This window comes from Halichoerus grypus, chromosome 3 (genome assembly GCF_964656455.1).
Source record: "Halichoerus grypus chromosome 3, mHalGry1.hap1.1, whole genome shotgun sequence".
Classification (NCBI taxonomy): Eukaryota; Metazoa; Chordata; class Mammalia; order Carnivora; family Phocidae; genus Halichoerus; species Halichoerus grypus.
In genome coordinates, this window is record NC_135714.1 from 112216597 (window position 1) to 112232362 (window position 15766).

Genomic DNA, 15766 nt, shown 5'->3' on the forward strand with positions numbered 1-15766 from the left:
CCCCACGATTTTTGCTACTGTGGAGGGGTAAATACATTTTTGAAATTTTGTCTCTGGGCCTGTGCTTTTTAAGTAGGGAGCAAGTCATGGAGTGTTCTGTGTTTTCTCCTCTTAGAACTTCTATTTTAAAGCCTGAGTACAAACACAGTGATTAAGCTAATTAACACTATGTAGGTTAAAGAGTTTAAAAAATTGAGAAGTTGGATTTGTTGTTGTCTTTTCTCTGCAGCCCAGACCTCACCTGAGATATTCAGAAATATATACAAATGGATACACATGATAACATGTTCTATAAAATGTATCATTTCAACACTTGCAACACTTCATTATAAATGTATTTTCTTTTCCATACTTTACATCTTGTCATATGCTATTTTCTAAAATTATTAAGAATGCTTTTGTAACCATAAACAAAAGTGGGAATGAAATCTTTGAAACAAGATAATATGAGTAATTTGTTACGAATGGTTAGAAAGCAACTCCTTAAAGCAAATTTTGTCAATGATGATTTCTTAGGGAGAGCCAAAATCTATTTTACATACAAAACACAGGATCTCCAAAATACTCTATTCTCTACACATCCATATGCTGCAAAGAAACAGGCTCTTTATACTCTGTTCTGTGAGAGGGTCAGTAAAGCTCAAAGGTCACTGCCCTCAATTCCATAATTTGTTTTTCATATTATCAAAAGTTGAAGATATATGGCAAATATGTTTCTTATTTAATTGAGTGGTGCAAAATAGATTTTCTTCAGAATAGTAAATTTAGTGGAACAATATTAAAGAATTGGATATTTCATGTAGTGATATTTCAACTTAAATATTTTAAGTATAAGAAGAGTAGCAAATTATATTTTAATAAATTGGGGTATCTCCATATGTGGCTATTTCCAAAGTCTGACAACAAATTGTGCATTTCAAAAGCAATTTTAATGAAAATATATGAAAACAAGCTAACAAATTTATATCATGACATTATTGACTATAACAGCTATAATTTTATACTGAATTAAATAATCAACTAAAATTAACACATAAAAAGTTTATTTTCCAAAAATCAAAAACCACTTGTGCATAAATAAATATTATACAAAACTATTTTCTAAAAGTATAACCTATCTTTTTTAAGATTTTATTTATTTATTTGACAAAGCGGAAGAGCACAAGCAGGAGGAGCAGCAGAGAGAGAGGGAGAAGCAGGCTTCCTGCTGAGCAGGGAGCTGATGCAGGGCTCATCCCAGGACCCTGGGATCATGACCTGAGCCATAGACAGAGGCTTAGCCAACTGAGCCACCCAAGCGCCCCAAGTATAACCTATTTTAAAAGTATAATATTCACCTAGTTGACCTTGTTTCAAAGTGTAGTGCTTTTTAGGAACAAATACATTTTGATTATACTATTTTCAGGTACATATTATTTCCCAATAATGTGGCCATAAACACTTTTCATCATTCCTTTTGTATATATTATATAATAAGTACTTATGATATATATGCACTTACACATACATAGAAACTTTAAAGCAATGAGCATAATACTTGTTCCCCATTTAAATGGAAGAACATCTTCTTCATATGCTTTCCATCAAAGAGCATTCCCAGAAAGTTAAGTGCATCTATGATATATCGGATTTGATATCCTTAGAGCAAGCTGCCTATATCCATGGCCAGAAATGATGCCTTTTGTGCACAGCTACAGGCACAAGTGATTTACAGGCTGGCTGCCATCAGGCTGTGAGATAAATGGGAGCACTACACAATTCAAAATTCACCTAATATTGACACATTAATTAAACACATTAAAAGCACAAAATTATTTTTTCTAACTCTTTTAAAAATAATTCTAAATGCTATGGAATTTATCACATAAGAAGCATTTGCTTACTTTTGTATGACTGAAAGAACATCTCTAATAAAAATCATCTTTAATAAACTAATGTTTTTTGTGCCATATTGGTGTGTACCTTGAGTGTTCTGAAACTCAGATTTTACTCACATTCATGCTAAAAGAAAACATGCAATGACAACTGCATGGCTCAATATCAGAAAAGAATGAATTATCATTATAAAAAATCAACTAATTTTTAAAAGAAATTTAGAAAAAGCTTAAGTGTACCTTTGTCTATTTTTAAGGGAAACATTCTCTTATCATAGGGATTATGAGTTACAATGTTAATAATAGTAAAGGTTATTATTTTACTGACTTTATTTTAACAACAAAAATGTCTTTGAGAAAATGTTTCCTTTCCTGGATCTTGAACTAATTGGACAATTTTATGTGAGCTAATATTTGTGGTCTGATAAGGCTTTCAAGGGAGCCAATTATGTGTTTTCTCACCATCAGTACTGCAGTATTATAGCTTTTTCTGGGGCCTTTGTACTTTTTTGTTGTAAATATTGAGTTAAGTTTTACTCTTTGGGACAAAACATTGTTTCTATGACTGTTATTGCTGCTGATAGCTAGGGAAGATTACCAGCAGAACCTCTGTTTTAGAGAAAAAGGAAAATCTTTTTCCCAGAAATGATTGCATTTTATTTCATAATCCATTAAACTAAGTTTAACTAACACTAGAGAATTGCAGGTAGCTTACTACAGAAGAAATGGAAAAAATCCTTTTTATCACAAATGAAAACTTTGCAAATCATTACTATAAGTCTTAAATACAGATGCTAGCTGATAAGGGAAGCCAATATTTCTAAAGTTGCTCTGGGTTGTATATTAGTGTGTCTGATGAAAACAGAACAAATAACCACCTGAGAAAATCCCATCTACAGTATAATCCTTTAGAATATTCAAAGTGCCAGAAAAACTGCAAAGCTGCTGTCTAAGATAAGACAAGAATGAGCTTTCTTTGCTCACATTTCATTCTCAATAGGATCTAGGGCTCTAGGGCTGAAATGTAGACCTGGCCTCTGTCAAAGATGAGATGTGCAAAATTTTTGCATCCATTCACATCTTTTGGGAATAATGAAATAAAGTAATGAGAATTTTTGATTTGGCGAAAATAAGGGAATTCTTCGTGTTTAGATAATTATGCATTATGCTTCAATTAAAAAATATTTTATCTTCTCAAACACTCTGGGATGAAACTTCCAGTTGCCTTTTTCTATGTGTTTTTAATACAATATATTTTTCAAGGATAATAAAGTGAAATGATTCTTAGCTGGAAAGTGGTTTATTTAAAAATTTAAGAATATAAATAGTAATTTTTAAAAAGATAGTAACAGTTGCCAACTTATTCCTTTTACATGAAAACGGATGAAGTTATCAAATAGTTTCTGGAAAAAATGTACCAACAAATTATAAATAATTTTTGAGTTTCGTGAAAGAATGCTGGTCTGACAAAAGCACCCAAAATGTTCTCTACACTCTGATTTTTCCAGAATTTCTACTACATTAGAATTACCATCTATAACAAGATTTATGATACCTTTTCACAAAAGCACAAAATATATATTTTTTTAAAGATTTTATTTATTTATTTGAGAGAGAGAGAATGAGAGAGAGCACATGAGAGGGGGGAGGGTCAGAGGGAGAAGCAGACTCCCCGCCGAGCAGGGAGCCGGACGCGGGACTCGATCCAGGGACTCCAGGATCATGACCTGAGCCGAAGGCAGTCGCTTAACCAACTGAGCCACCCAGGCGCCCCACAAAAGCACAAAATATTAACTGACATGAATCAAAAGTGGAAGAGGTTTATATCCCACTGTTTAGTACAAGGTAAAAGTGGTAAAAGTGCTCTAGAGTTTTCAAACCTCTAGATTTAACATCTTGATATTTTTGGTAATTATCTAGTAAGAGTTTAAAATTGAATTTTGACTATTCTTCAAAGTACGTGAAATTTATTAGTTAAATCAATTTGATTCCTGGGGAGCCTGGTTGGCTTGGTTGGTTAAGCGCCTGACTTTTGGCTCAGGTCATAACCTCAGGGTTGTGGGGTGGAGCCTGGGAGGGGCTTTGCACTTCGCACAGGGTCTGCTTGAGATTCCGTCTCTTTAAAATAAATAAATAAATAAATAAATAAATAAATAAATAAATAAAATCTTAAAAAATATAAATTTGATTCCTTCCTTAATGAATATCCTTCCTTGGAATGTGTGCTCCCTTATCTCTGAGAGAAGAGTGTCACTTCATTTATTTATCATTTTTCTCTGAATTTAGCTTCTGCTCAAGAGCACACAAATAGCGCAATCCATATGCTTTTGTATAAAACAAAGCTGCTGAACTCAAACATCTTATTAAAGGCTTCTAGAAATGTAGAAAATTAATAACACAAACAATGTCTCTTTCCTTAGTTAAAGACTAATCCTGTATTTTTATCTTTACAGTCTAGTGGTAAAAGTGTATGATATTAGGTTGCGTGAGTGCTATCTGAAATAGACTATTTACTGATTCTATGCCTTATGGGTAGTAAATGAACTATCCTAAATATCAGTTTCAACCTTTTCCTGAAACTGTGAATAATAATGGTATGTCTGGTAAAGTGATGCTATAAAAATAAGTAAAACAATCCAAAAATAGGAATATGCAGTGTCTGGAACATTGTAAATGTCAATAATTATCATTAATATCATCACTATCTTTATTATTATTATATGTTCTCTATACCAGCCATACATTAGAGTCATAATGTTGAATTTTCCTAATTAGAATTATTCCATTCAAATTTAAACTTGCAATATTCAGTGAAAAACCACTCTATGATCGTATTTCAAAATATATTCCTGTGTCTGGAAAACTTATGGCCAAAAAACCCTGGATTACACTAGTCTGAGTTCTTGCCTTCAATTAAAAGCTGAAAAATGGAAGTGAAAATGTCTCAAACGAGTGGAAATATTAAGATACCAACTACTCAGCATTCATTAGAGTCTGCTGAATAGTCTGTACTTTAAAAATATCACATGCATTTTGCTTCTGGGTGGGATGGAATATCTGGCAACAGATGAATGCTCCCACCTAGAAAAACTAAAAGAGTTAGATAACACATAGAATCCTCCATTCAAACATAGCAGAGCTCTGCTTAAAAAGATCTAGAGTGGTTAAATTACTGAAGAATGAAGAAACTCAGAAAAAAAAGGCTGAGCCTCTAGAGTTGATTTTATTCCCAGAAAAATTTGCCAGTTCTGAACAGGGGCAGGTGACTGACGATCTTTGTAAATCTTAATACAAAATAGGCAGAGGGCTGTTATAGAAGGACAGAAGTATAGAGAGAACTTTTGATGAAGATTTGAGTGGCCCAAGCACATGATTATTTTTCCCTGAGAACGTTTGACATATACTGGGGCTGTATGGGGTAAGAGGAAAAAAAAATACACAGAAGGCTTCTGAAAAGCAGAGCAAGATTTTCTGCAGTAGGTTGAAATAACAATGAAGTGGGGGCCCATCAGATAAAGGGTCTTAGTGAATATATCAGAGTTATTGGGGAAATCTCTTGAAGGCCAGGGTGAATAGGAGAACAGGAGAAAGAATGAGCTTTAATAGGGGCTTTTATTGAGTTTTTTTTATCCAGCATAGCCTGTCTTATTGGATCATGTTGAACATTTATTATTGTACCCAGGAGCAGACCATGATGTACCCCCCTGGAGCACTACATTTTTTACAACATCTAATGCCTGGAAATGGATAAAATATTTATGTGAACAACAAAAGACAGGACAACATATCCAATAATTAAGAAAAAAAAATAACAGAATAGACCCACAGGTGATCCAGATGTTGAAGTTATCTAAAAAACAATTTTAAAATCTTTGAATATTAAGTTCCAGAAAATAAAAACAAACATAAAAAAAAAAAAAAAAAACAGAAGAAATGATGAAAGAGTTCAATAGAAGCTTGCAACTTAAAAAAATGTGGTTGAATAGCAATTCTAGGACTGAATAATAATAATAATAATAATTACATATATAATTAAACTGTTAGTATGTTAGCATTTTTTTTCTTTTTCACATTTTTATTTAAATTCCAGTTAGTTAACATACACTGTAAAATTGTTTCAGGTGTAGAGTTTAGTAATTCATCACTTACATACAACACCTACTGCTCATCACAAGTGCCCTCCTTAATGCCCATCACATATTTAATGCATCCCCCTCTCCCCCATGCCCACCTGCCCTCCCGCAAACCTCAGTTTGTTCTCTATAGTTAAAATCTCTTTTATGGTTTATATCTCTCTTTTTTGTCTCCACTGTGTTCATTTGTTTTGTTTCTTAAATTCCAAATATGAGTGAAATCATATGGTATTTTTCTTTCTCTGACTGACTTATTTCACTTAACATAAAACTCCCCAGCTCCATCCACATCATTGCAAATGGCAAGATTTTATTATTTTTTGATGGCTGAGTAATATTCCATTGTGTATGTGTGTGTATGTATATACATACACACATACACATATGTGTATGTGTATGTGTATATATATACACATATACCACCTCTTCTTTATCCATTCATCAGTCAATGGACACTTAGGCTGTTTCCATAATTCAGTTATTGTTAATAATGCTGCTATAAACATCAGGGTGCATGTACCCTTTCAATTAGTATTTTTGTATTCTTTGGGTAAATACCTAGTTAATGCAATTACTGGATCGTAGGGTAGTTCTATTTTTAACTTTTGAGGAACCTCCATACTGTTTTCCACAGTATGCACCAGTTTGCAATCCCACCAACAGTGTAAGAGGGTTCTTTTTTTCTCCAAATCTATACCAACACTTATCGTTTCTTGCATTTTTTATTAGCCATTTTGACAGGTGTGAGGTGATATGTCACTGTAATTTTGATTTGCATTTCCCTGATGATGAGTGATGTTGAGCATCTTTTCATGTGTGTGTTAGCCATTTGTATCTCTTTAGAAAAATGTCTATTCAAGGCTTCTGCCCATTTTTTAACCAGATTGTTTTTGGGGTGTTGAGTTTGATAAGTTCTTTTTTATAATGAAAAAATTTTTAAAGATTTTATTTATTTATTTGAGAGATACAGAGAGAGAGAGAGAGAGCATGAGTGGAGAGAGGGAAAACAGATTCCCTGCTGGGCAGGGAACCCAACACCAGGCTCGATCCCAGGACCGTGAAATCATGACCTGAGCTGAAGGCAGATGCTTAACCAACTGAGCCAGCCAGGCACCCCTGATAAGTGCTTTATAAATTTTGAATACTAGCCCTTTATCAGATATATCATTTATAAATATCTTCTCCCATTCTGAAGCCTGCCTTTTAGTTTTGTTGATTGTTTCCTTCACTGTGCAAAAGTTTTTATTTGATAAAGTCCCAACACTTCATTTTTGCTTTTGTTTCTCTTGCCTCCAGAGACGTGTCTAATAAGAAGTTGCTACACCTGATGTCAAAGAGGTTGCTGCCTGTGTTCTCCTCTAGGATTTTGATGGATTCTTCTCTCACATTTAGGTCTTTCATCCATTTTGAATTTATTTTTGTGTATGGTGTAAGAAAGTGGTCCAGTTTCATTCTTCTGCATGTGTCTGTCCAATTTTCCCAACACCATTTTTTGAACAGACTGTCTTTTCTTCCATTGGATATTCTTTCCTGCTTTGTACAAGATTAATTGACCAAAGAGTTGAGGGTCCATTTCTGGGTTCTATATTCTGTTCCATTGATCTAAATGTCTGTTTTTATGCCAGTACCATATTGTCCTAATGATTACAGCTTTGTAATACAGCTTGAAGTCTGGAATTATGATGTCTCCAGGTTTGCTTTTCTTTTTCATGATTAGTTTGACTATCCAGTGTGTTTTGTGGTTCCATACAAATTTTAGGATTGTTTGTTCTAGTTCTGTGAAACAATCTGTTGATATTTTGATAGGGATTGCATTAAATATGTAGATTGCTTTGGGTAGTATAGACATTTTAACAATATTTGTTCTTCCAATCCATGAGCATGGAATATTTTTCCATTTGTTTGCATCACATTCAATTTCTTTCATAAGTGTTTTATAATTTTTGGAGTATAGATCTTTTACTTCTTTGGTTAGGCTTATTCTTAGGTATCATATGGTTTTTGGTGCAATTGTAAATGGGGTCAATCCTTTGATTTCTGTTTCTGCTGCTTCATTATTGGTGTAGAGAAATGCAACAGATTTCTGTATGTTGATATTGTATCTTACAACTTTATTGAATTCTTAGATCTGGTCTAGCAGTTTATTGGTGGAGTCTTTTGGGCTTTCTATATAAAGTATCCTGTCATCTGCAAATAGTGAAAGTTTGACTTCTTCCTTGTTGATTGGAATGCCTTTTATTTCTTTTTGTTGTCTGATTGCTGAGGCTAGGACTTGCAGTAGTATGTTAAATAACAGTGGTGAGAGTGGACATCCTTGTCTTGTTCCTGATCATAGAGGAAAAGCTCTCAGTTTGTTTTTTTTTTTTTCCATTAAGGATTATATTAGCTGTGTGTTTTTCATATATGTCCTTTATGATGTTGAGGTATATTCCCTCTATCCCTACTTTTTTGTTTTTGTTTTTTGTTTGTTTGTTTGTTTGTTTTTATCAAGAATGAATGTAGTGCTTTGTCAACTGCTTTTTTCTGCATCTACTGAGAGGACCATGCGGTTAGCAGGTTTTAATAGCAGATGACAAAGAGCACACCACAGGAATAGTAAATAAAAAAGTATACTGATAGAAAAGAACCAAATTGAAGCACCCGGAGAGAAGAGAATAAGGTAAATAATAATAAGAGAATGGTGGACACTAATGGGAAGACCTAAGAGATGTATACCTTGTGCCCTAGAAAGGAAAGAAGGAGAGAATGTTGCAAAAGTAATAAACGGATGATAACTACGCAGTTTGCCCAATTTATTAGACATCCCTTCATAGATGCACAAAGTTTCATCAAATCCAAGGAAACATCATAATGAAAAAAAAAAACATGGGGCATAACTTAATAATGCCTTTGATTTGTTGAAAAAAATACAAAAATAAAGGAAGAATCTTAAAACCAAATCAGAGGGCAGTGGGTAGAATGAGTAAGAATGAAGATATGCCAACTTAAAAGGATTCACAGACAGGTCTGATTTTTAAGTGAAAACAACAGAAATTAAGTAAGTGAAGTGTTTAAAAGAGCTAAATGGAAATATCTGATTATCTAGAACTTAGCTTAGGCAAAACCTCCGTCCAAAACAAACCTTAAACATTAAAGACAAAATAAATAATTTTTCAAATAAGACAAAAAAGAATTGCCACCAGAATTTCAATAAAATTTTACCAGAAGTATTTCTTCAAGTAGAAGATATATAATTATTATAAAAAACACAAAATTTTATGAAAAATGAGCAATGAAAAGAAAAATGATGTTGATATACATAAATGAACACTTACTAAATCCTGTAATAAGGATATCAGTACTATTTTTTAAGGCTTAAAATATATATAGAAGTAAAATGCAAGATAAAAATAAAGCAGAAGGTAGAAGGGGGTTAAATATACTAGGTGTATTATTCGATCTAATATTCTACATTCCAAAGAAAGAAGTTATACTAATCTGAATTAGAATTAAATGAGTCAAGGATGGGGCGCCTGGGTGGCTCAGTTGGTTAAGCGACTGCCTTCGGCTCAGGTCATGATCCTGGAGTCCCAGGATCGAGTCCCGCATTGGGCTCCCTGCTCAGCAGGGAGCCTGCTTCTCCTTCTGACCCTCCTCCCTCTCATGCTCTCTCTCTCTTAATAATAAATAAATAAAAATCTTTAAAAAATAAATAAATAAATAAATAAATGAGTCAAGGATGAAAAAAAAATGAGTCAAGGATGCATGTTGTCATCTCTAGGGTAACTTAAAGCATAGAGAAAAAATTCAAAAGAATATAGAGAAAATAAGCTAAAAAATAAAGGAAAAATAATCAATTCAAAAATGAAAAGATTAGAGCAAATGGAACAAAAAAGAAGTAGGCTTAGTAGAAAAAAGTAGTGACATGGTGCATATAAAATTTAATACATAATAATTAAATAAATACTAGTAAATTAAAATATGTAATTAAATGACAAAGACTCTCAAGCTGAAAAAAGAGGACAAATGACCAAAAAAAAAAAAAAAAAAAAAATCAGCTAAATACTACTTACAATAGATATATCATTAAGCATACAGACCCAGATAAAAGTCTATAAAAACATACCATAAAAAAGTAATTAAAAGAAAGTTGATATTTCAAAAATAAAAAAGAAAGAAAGTTGATATTTCTAATACAAAACAAAGTAAACAATAAGACACAAAGCACTACGTGGGATAGCTCACAACAGTATGGGATTTACTACACTAGAAAAAAATTATTTGGTGCATACAGATTTAAAATTTCAGTGTCTTTCCAGCATTCAATGGCTATATTAGGAAAAAAAGAGAAAAGCTAAAAATAAATGATTATTCTTCAATCAGTAGAGCAGGGAAAGGACAATAAAAGCAAGGAAATGAGAATTAAGAGAAGACAAAACATGCACAATAAAGAAAACCAGAAAGGCCAAATCTTTAAAAATGTGAATAAAATCAATATTCACATAGCAAGGCTGATCTAATTGAAAAACTGATTACCAAAATACGTAAAGAAAATGGACACCACTATAGGTCCTACAATATTAAACAGACATAAAATATTATAAACGTTATTATACCAATAATTTGACAATATTAAGAGTATAGACAAGTTCTTTGGGAAAATTATTAAAGCAAGAAAATAACATAAACAGATGAAGAGACCATTGTATGTAAAATAAAATCCATGCATAATATAAAAAAACTCTTACAAAGTAAACTAAAAAGCTCACATAGATGCACTATTGAATGCTTTTACATGTTAAAAATGTGTAAGTAAACATAAACTTATACAAAGTCTTAAACAGGATTCAGAATACGGGGTGGTCCGCAACTTATTTTGTGAAGCCAGTATAAACTTTCAACACTAGACAAGAATATTGAGGAAGCCAGTTACCATCCCAACATTCTTATGAAAATAAATGACAATTAAAAAATATTAGCAAATGAATGGCGGTGGTGTATACCGAAGAACAATGTATCATTAACAAATAGGATGTGTTCCAAGAATGCGCATGTAATTCATTACTGAAACATTTTGAGAAAAACTGGAGTAGTCCCGGATAGCTAGAAACTCTTTGTGCACTATCGGTTGGATCTCAGTGTGAGAAGCCGGCCTGGTAGACATAGCTCTGCTTTTGTACCCTCCTGTCTAGCACAAACATTTTCACAGAATGCTAATGTCAGGCAAGCCCTTCTGTGGCTACGAGGATCAAGAAAAATGTTAGATCATCTCTCACTCAGTGCCGAACACAGACATCACGAACGATGTCCAAATCACAAAACGACCAGCTCTTCTGATATGCTGGTTAGTATGAACGACAGCTGCTACTTTTTCAATCACGAGCTGTAGCCTTGCTTCATGACTCTTAGATGTTCTGTCATCTTAATCCTACAGTTGCTAAAAATCCTAATTCATTGTCATAGAAGGGCTGTGGTTATGTTTATGAGGATCTATAATTATCTGTCATGTAGGATAACGTGTCAAAAACATCTTGAATTGTTTCATTATTCAAAAATAAAGCTATTCTTCCAAGGACACTTTATGAGGCATTTTAATATTTCTAAATAAAATTATTTTCTTGTAAGGCAGTCTTAGTTCATGGCATTCTCCGGTGTTTAAGAAGTTGTTCTATCTGGTGCTGCTAAAGACGCTGATAAACTTAACCTTTCCGACAGAGATTCTCCAGCTTAAATACAGCTCTAATTACACTTGTTCCTTACCAGGTTGCCAAGGATAATATGAAGGATAATTAAATAAAAAATGTGGTTTTCCTGCCTGAAAGTCTCTGCTGTCCCATATTTGGCATCGTGGGCATTTTCGTGCTGTTAGGTGCAGTTACTTTAAATGATTTATCTCTATGTGTCCATTTGCAGTTCTGGTATGACCTGGACAGCAGGACTGATAATATAAGACATTAAAGCATCTGGAAGTAGACCAAACTGTGAGGAAAGGAAATTGTCTATTCTTACGGATGGTATTTTATGCTATTTTTTTTTTTTTTTTTTACATCAGTAAAGCACTTGAAAGGCATTGACAGAGTCCTCAAACATTTTTAAAGTATGGATTAATCTATAAAATACCACTTCTGGATTAAAAATCCTAGGCCAAACAAAACTACACTTTAGGTTTCCATTTTTAACCTGTAATAGAAAAAGAAGAGAGACTTTTAAAATAATGGACACAAATAAAACTGCACTTTTAAGTGCTTATCCTCTTAAGCTTACAACACATATCATCATTCCCAGGAAGAGAAAAAGGCCATTTTAAACCAAGGATGAGTCACTCACTCAACACTCCCTCCACTCTTATGAGCCTGGAGCTATAAAACAATATCCATTTGTCCTAAAGATCTGTGTTAACCGCAGGATATTGTACATTCTTTTCATAACCAAGAAGAAGGAAAACAGGTACTGTCATTAACAGACTAAATCAAAGAACATTTTGGAATTCTAATTATTTTCTGTTGAAAGCATTTTTTTTTCTTATATTGCATTGATCAGTAAGTATGAGTTTATATTTTGTGAGCACTAAATACAAGAAAAATAAAGTACAGTTGGTTCCATAATTCTGCTTTTGCCCCTCAATTGTATCTTCCAAGTTCTTTTTTAAATTCATTAGCTAACGCACAGTGTAAGAGTTTCATGAGTAGGATTTAGTGATTCATCACTTATGTACAACACCCGGTGCTCATGACAAGTGCCCTCCTTAATACCCATCACCCATCTAGCCCATCCCCTGCCCACCACCCCTCTGGAAACAATCAGTGTGTTCTCTGTAGTTGAGTCAGCTTTATGGTTTGCCTCGTTCTTTCTTTTCCCCTATGCTCATCTCTTTTGTTTCTTAAATTCCACATATGAGTGAAATCATGTGGTATTTGCCTTTCTCTGACTAACTTATTTCACTTAGCATAATACTCTCTAGCGTATCCATGTTGTGCAAATGGCAAGATTTCATTCTTTTGTTATTGCTGAGTGATATTTCATTATATATATTTACCACCCCTTCTTTATCCATTCATCAATTGATGGACATTTGGGCTCTTTCCATAACTTGGCTATTGTTGATAATGCTTCTATAAACATCGGGGTGCATGTACCCCTTCGAATCAGTATTTTTGCATCCCTCGGGTAAATACCTAGTAGTGCGATTGCTGGCTTGTAGGGTAGTTCTATTTTTGAGGAACCTCCATACTCTTTTCCACAGTGGCTGCACCAAATTGCATTCCCACCAACAGTGGAAGAGTTTCCCCTTTCTTCATATTCTCACCAACGTCTGTTGTTCCTTGTGTTGTTAATTTTAGCCAGTCTGACAGATGTGAGGTGATATCTCGCAGTAGTTTTGATTTGTATTTCCCTGATGATGAGTGATGCTGAGCATCTTTTCATGCGTCTGTTAGCCATTTTTATGTCTTCTTTGGAAAAATGTCTATGTCTCCTGTCCATTTTTTAACTGGATCATTTGTTTTTTTTGGTGTTGAGTTTGATAAGTTCTTTATAGATTTTGGATACCAACCCTTTATCAGATGTCATTTGCAAATATCTTCTCCCATTCCAAAGCCTGCATTTTAGTATTGTTCATTGTTTCTTTCTCTGTGGAGAAGCTTTTTATTTTGATGAAGTCCCAACACTTCATTTTTGCTTTTGTTTCCCTTGGCTCCGGAAATGCGTCTAGTAAGAAGTTGCTACTGCCAATCAAAGAGGTTGCTGCCTGTGTTCTCCTCTAGGATTTTGATGGATTCCTCTCTCACATTTAGGTCTTTCATCGATTTTGAATTTATTTTTGTGCATGGTGTAAGAAAGTGGTCCAGTTTCATTCTTCTGCATGTGTCTGTCCAATTTTCCCAACACCATTTGTTGAAGAGACTGTCTTTTCCCTACTGGATATTCTTTCCTGCTTTGTCCAAGATTAGTGGACCATACAGTTGTAGGTCCATTTCTGAGTTTTCTATTCTGTTTCATTGATCTATGTGTCTGTTTTTACGAAAGTACTATAATGTCTCGATCACTACAGCTTTATAATGTGACTTGAAGTCCAGCTTTGCTTTGCTTTTCCAAGATTGCGTTGGCTATTTGGGGTCTTTTGTGGTTTCATACAAATTTTAAGATTGTCTGATTTAGCTCTGTGGAAAATGCTATTAGTATTTTGATAAGGACTGCATTAAATGTGTAGATTGCTTTGGGTAGTATAGACATTTTAACAATATTTGTTCTCGAATCCATGAGCATGGAATGTTTTCCCATTTCAATTTCTTTCATAAGTGTTTTATACTTTTTGGAGTTGAGATCTTTTACCTCTTTGGTTAGGTTTATTCCTAGGTATCTTATGGCTTTTGGTGCAATAGTAAGTGGGATCAGTTCCTTATTTTAAAATATTTGAGAATAGTCATTGGGAGTGAGGGATTTTTATTTGTGTGTTTGTGTGTGCATGTGTGTGTGTGAGCGCGCACATCAGTGTGTGAACACATATACATGCACAAATCTGAATGTTTAATCAAAAGTTTAATATCTCAATTAAAATAATCATTAAAAAGGCTACAACAACTTATATTTACTTCAGTTGTGCTATCCTTTTGCTTTTCCTGACAGTTTTCCTCTCACATTTTTTTGCTAGCTTTAATTAAGTTTTCTCCTTAGACCTGAAAGAAAACAAAAAATCGCGGGCGCAGTATTTTCTGAGTGTACACAATTTGATCAGTTACTGCCTGATGTCTACACTGATAATAAATGGTTTGATGCTGTTAAAGTTATTTTACCTGATTAGTAATTAGTAAGTCAAAAATATGGATCAAATGCTCTGGTACAATTATTCCCAAACTTTTGGGGACTATAAGAATTTCCTGACACCCCTAATAAAATTGCATGCTCAGTGCTTTCACAAAGACAATGAAATAGATACTAAAAGGTAAAGCCTGTTAATCTGTATTTTTAAACCTAATTCTCAGCATGAGTCAGGAGTTTGATGGAAATGCAGACTCTCAGAGCCACGCTCCATACCTACTAACACAAAACCGGCATAGTAACAAGATGTCAAGACAAACATACATGTATTTATTAAAGTTTGAAAAATGTTCTTTATCACATTCCTTCACTAATATCAAATGAATGAAAACTTTTAATGATTTCCATGCTTAAAGTACCTTTATCATCTTTCTACTTTATGTGAAATGACATCATACAGACCATCTACTGCCATCTCAGTTTACAAATCAGGAAACTGAGACCCAGACATAGGATTTTGATAATTAAATGAGTCTTGATAACTAGTCTTCTACCCTCATTGTGCTTTTAGTACTCTATCCATATAGTGTTAATTGCCATTTTCAGGATACTTCTATTATTTCCTGACAAAACGTCTATATGTCCATTCATTCATGCACTAATTCACTCAAGTAACACAATGAACTCCCATGATAGCTAATTTACATCACTTATAATTCAAAACTAGTAGCACACATATCAGTCTTTGATCATAAGGTCCTAAGAACAGAAGTACACAATTCCATCAACATCTATAAGCCATTCAAAGTACTATTCAGTTATGATTTTCTTTCCAGTGCATTCTTCAATCATTGAGCCAAAAAGGGATTTCTGTCTCTGAATCTCCTTTGGCAATACTTGTAATAGTTTTCTATTGCTGTTATAACAAATAACCATCAGTTCTGAGACTACAAAATTTTTTCTCACACAGTACTGGAGGTCAAAATCTAAAAGCAAGGTGTCAGCAAGACTGTGTTTCTTCTG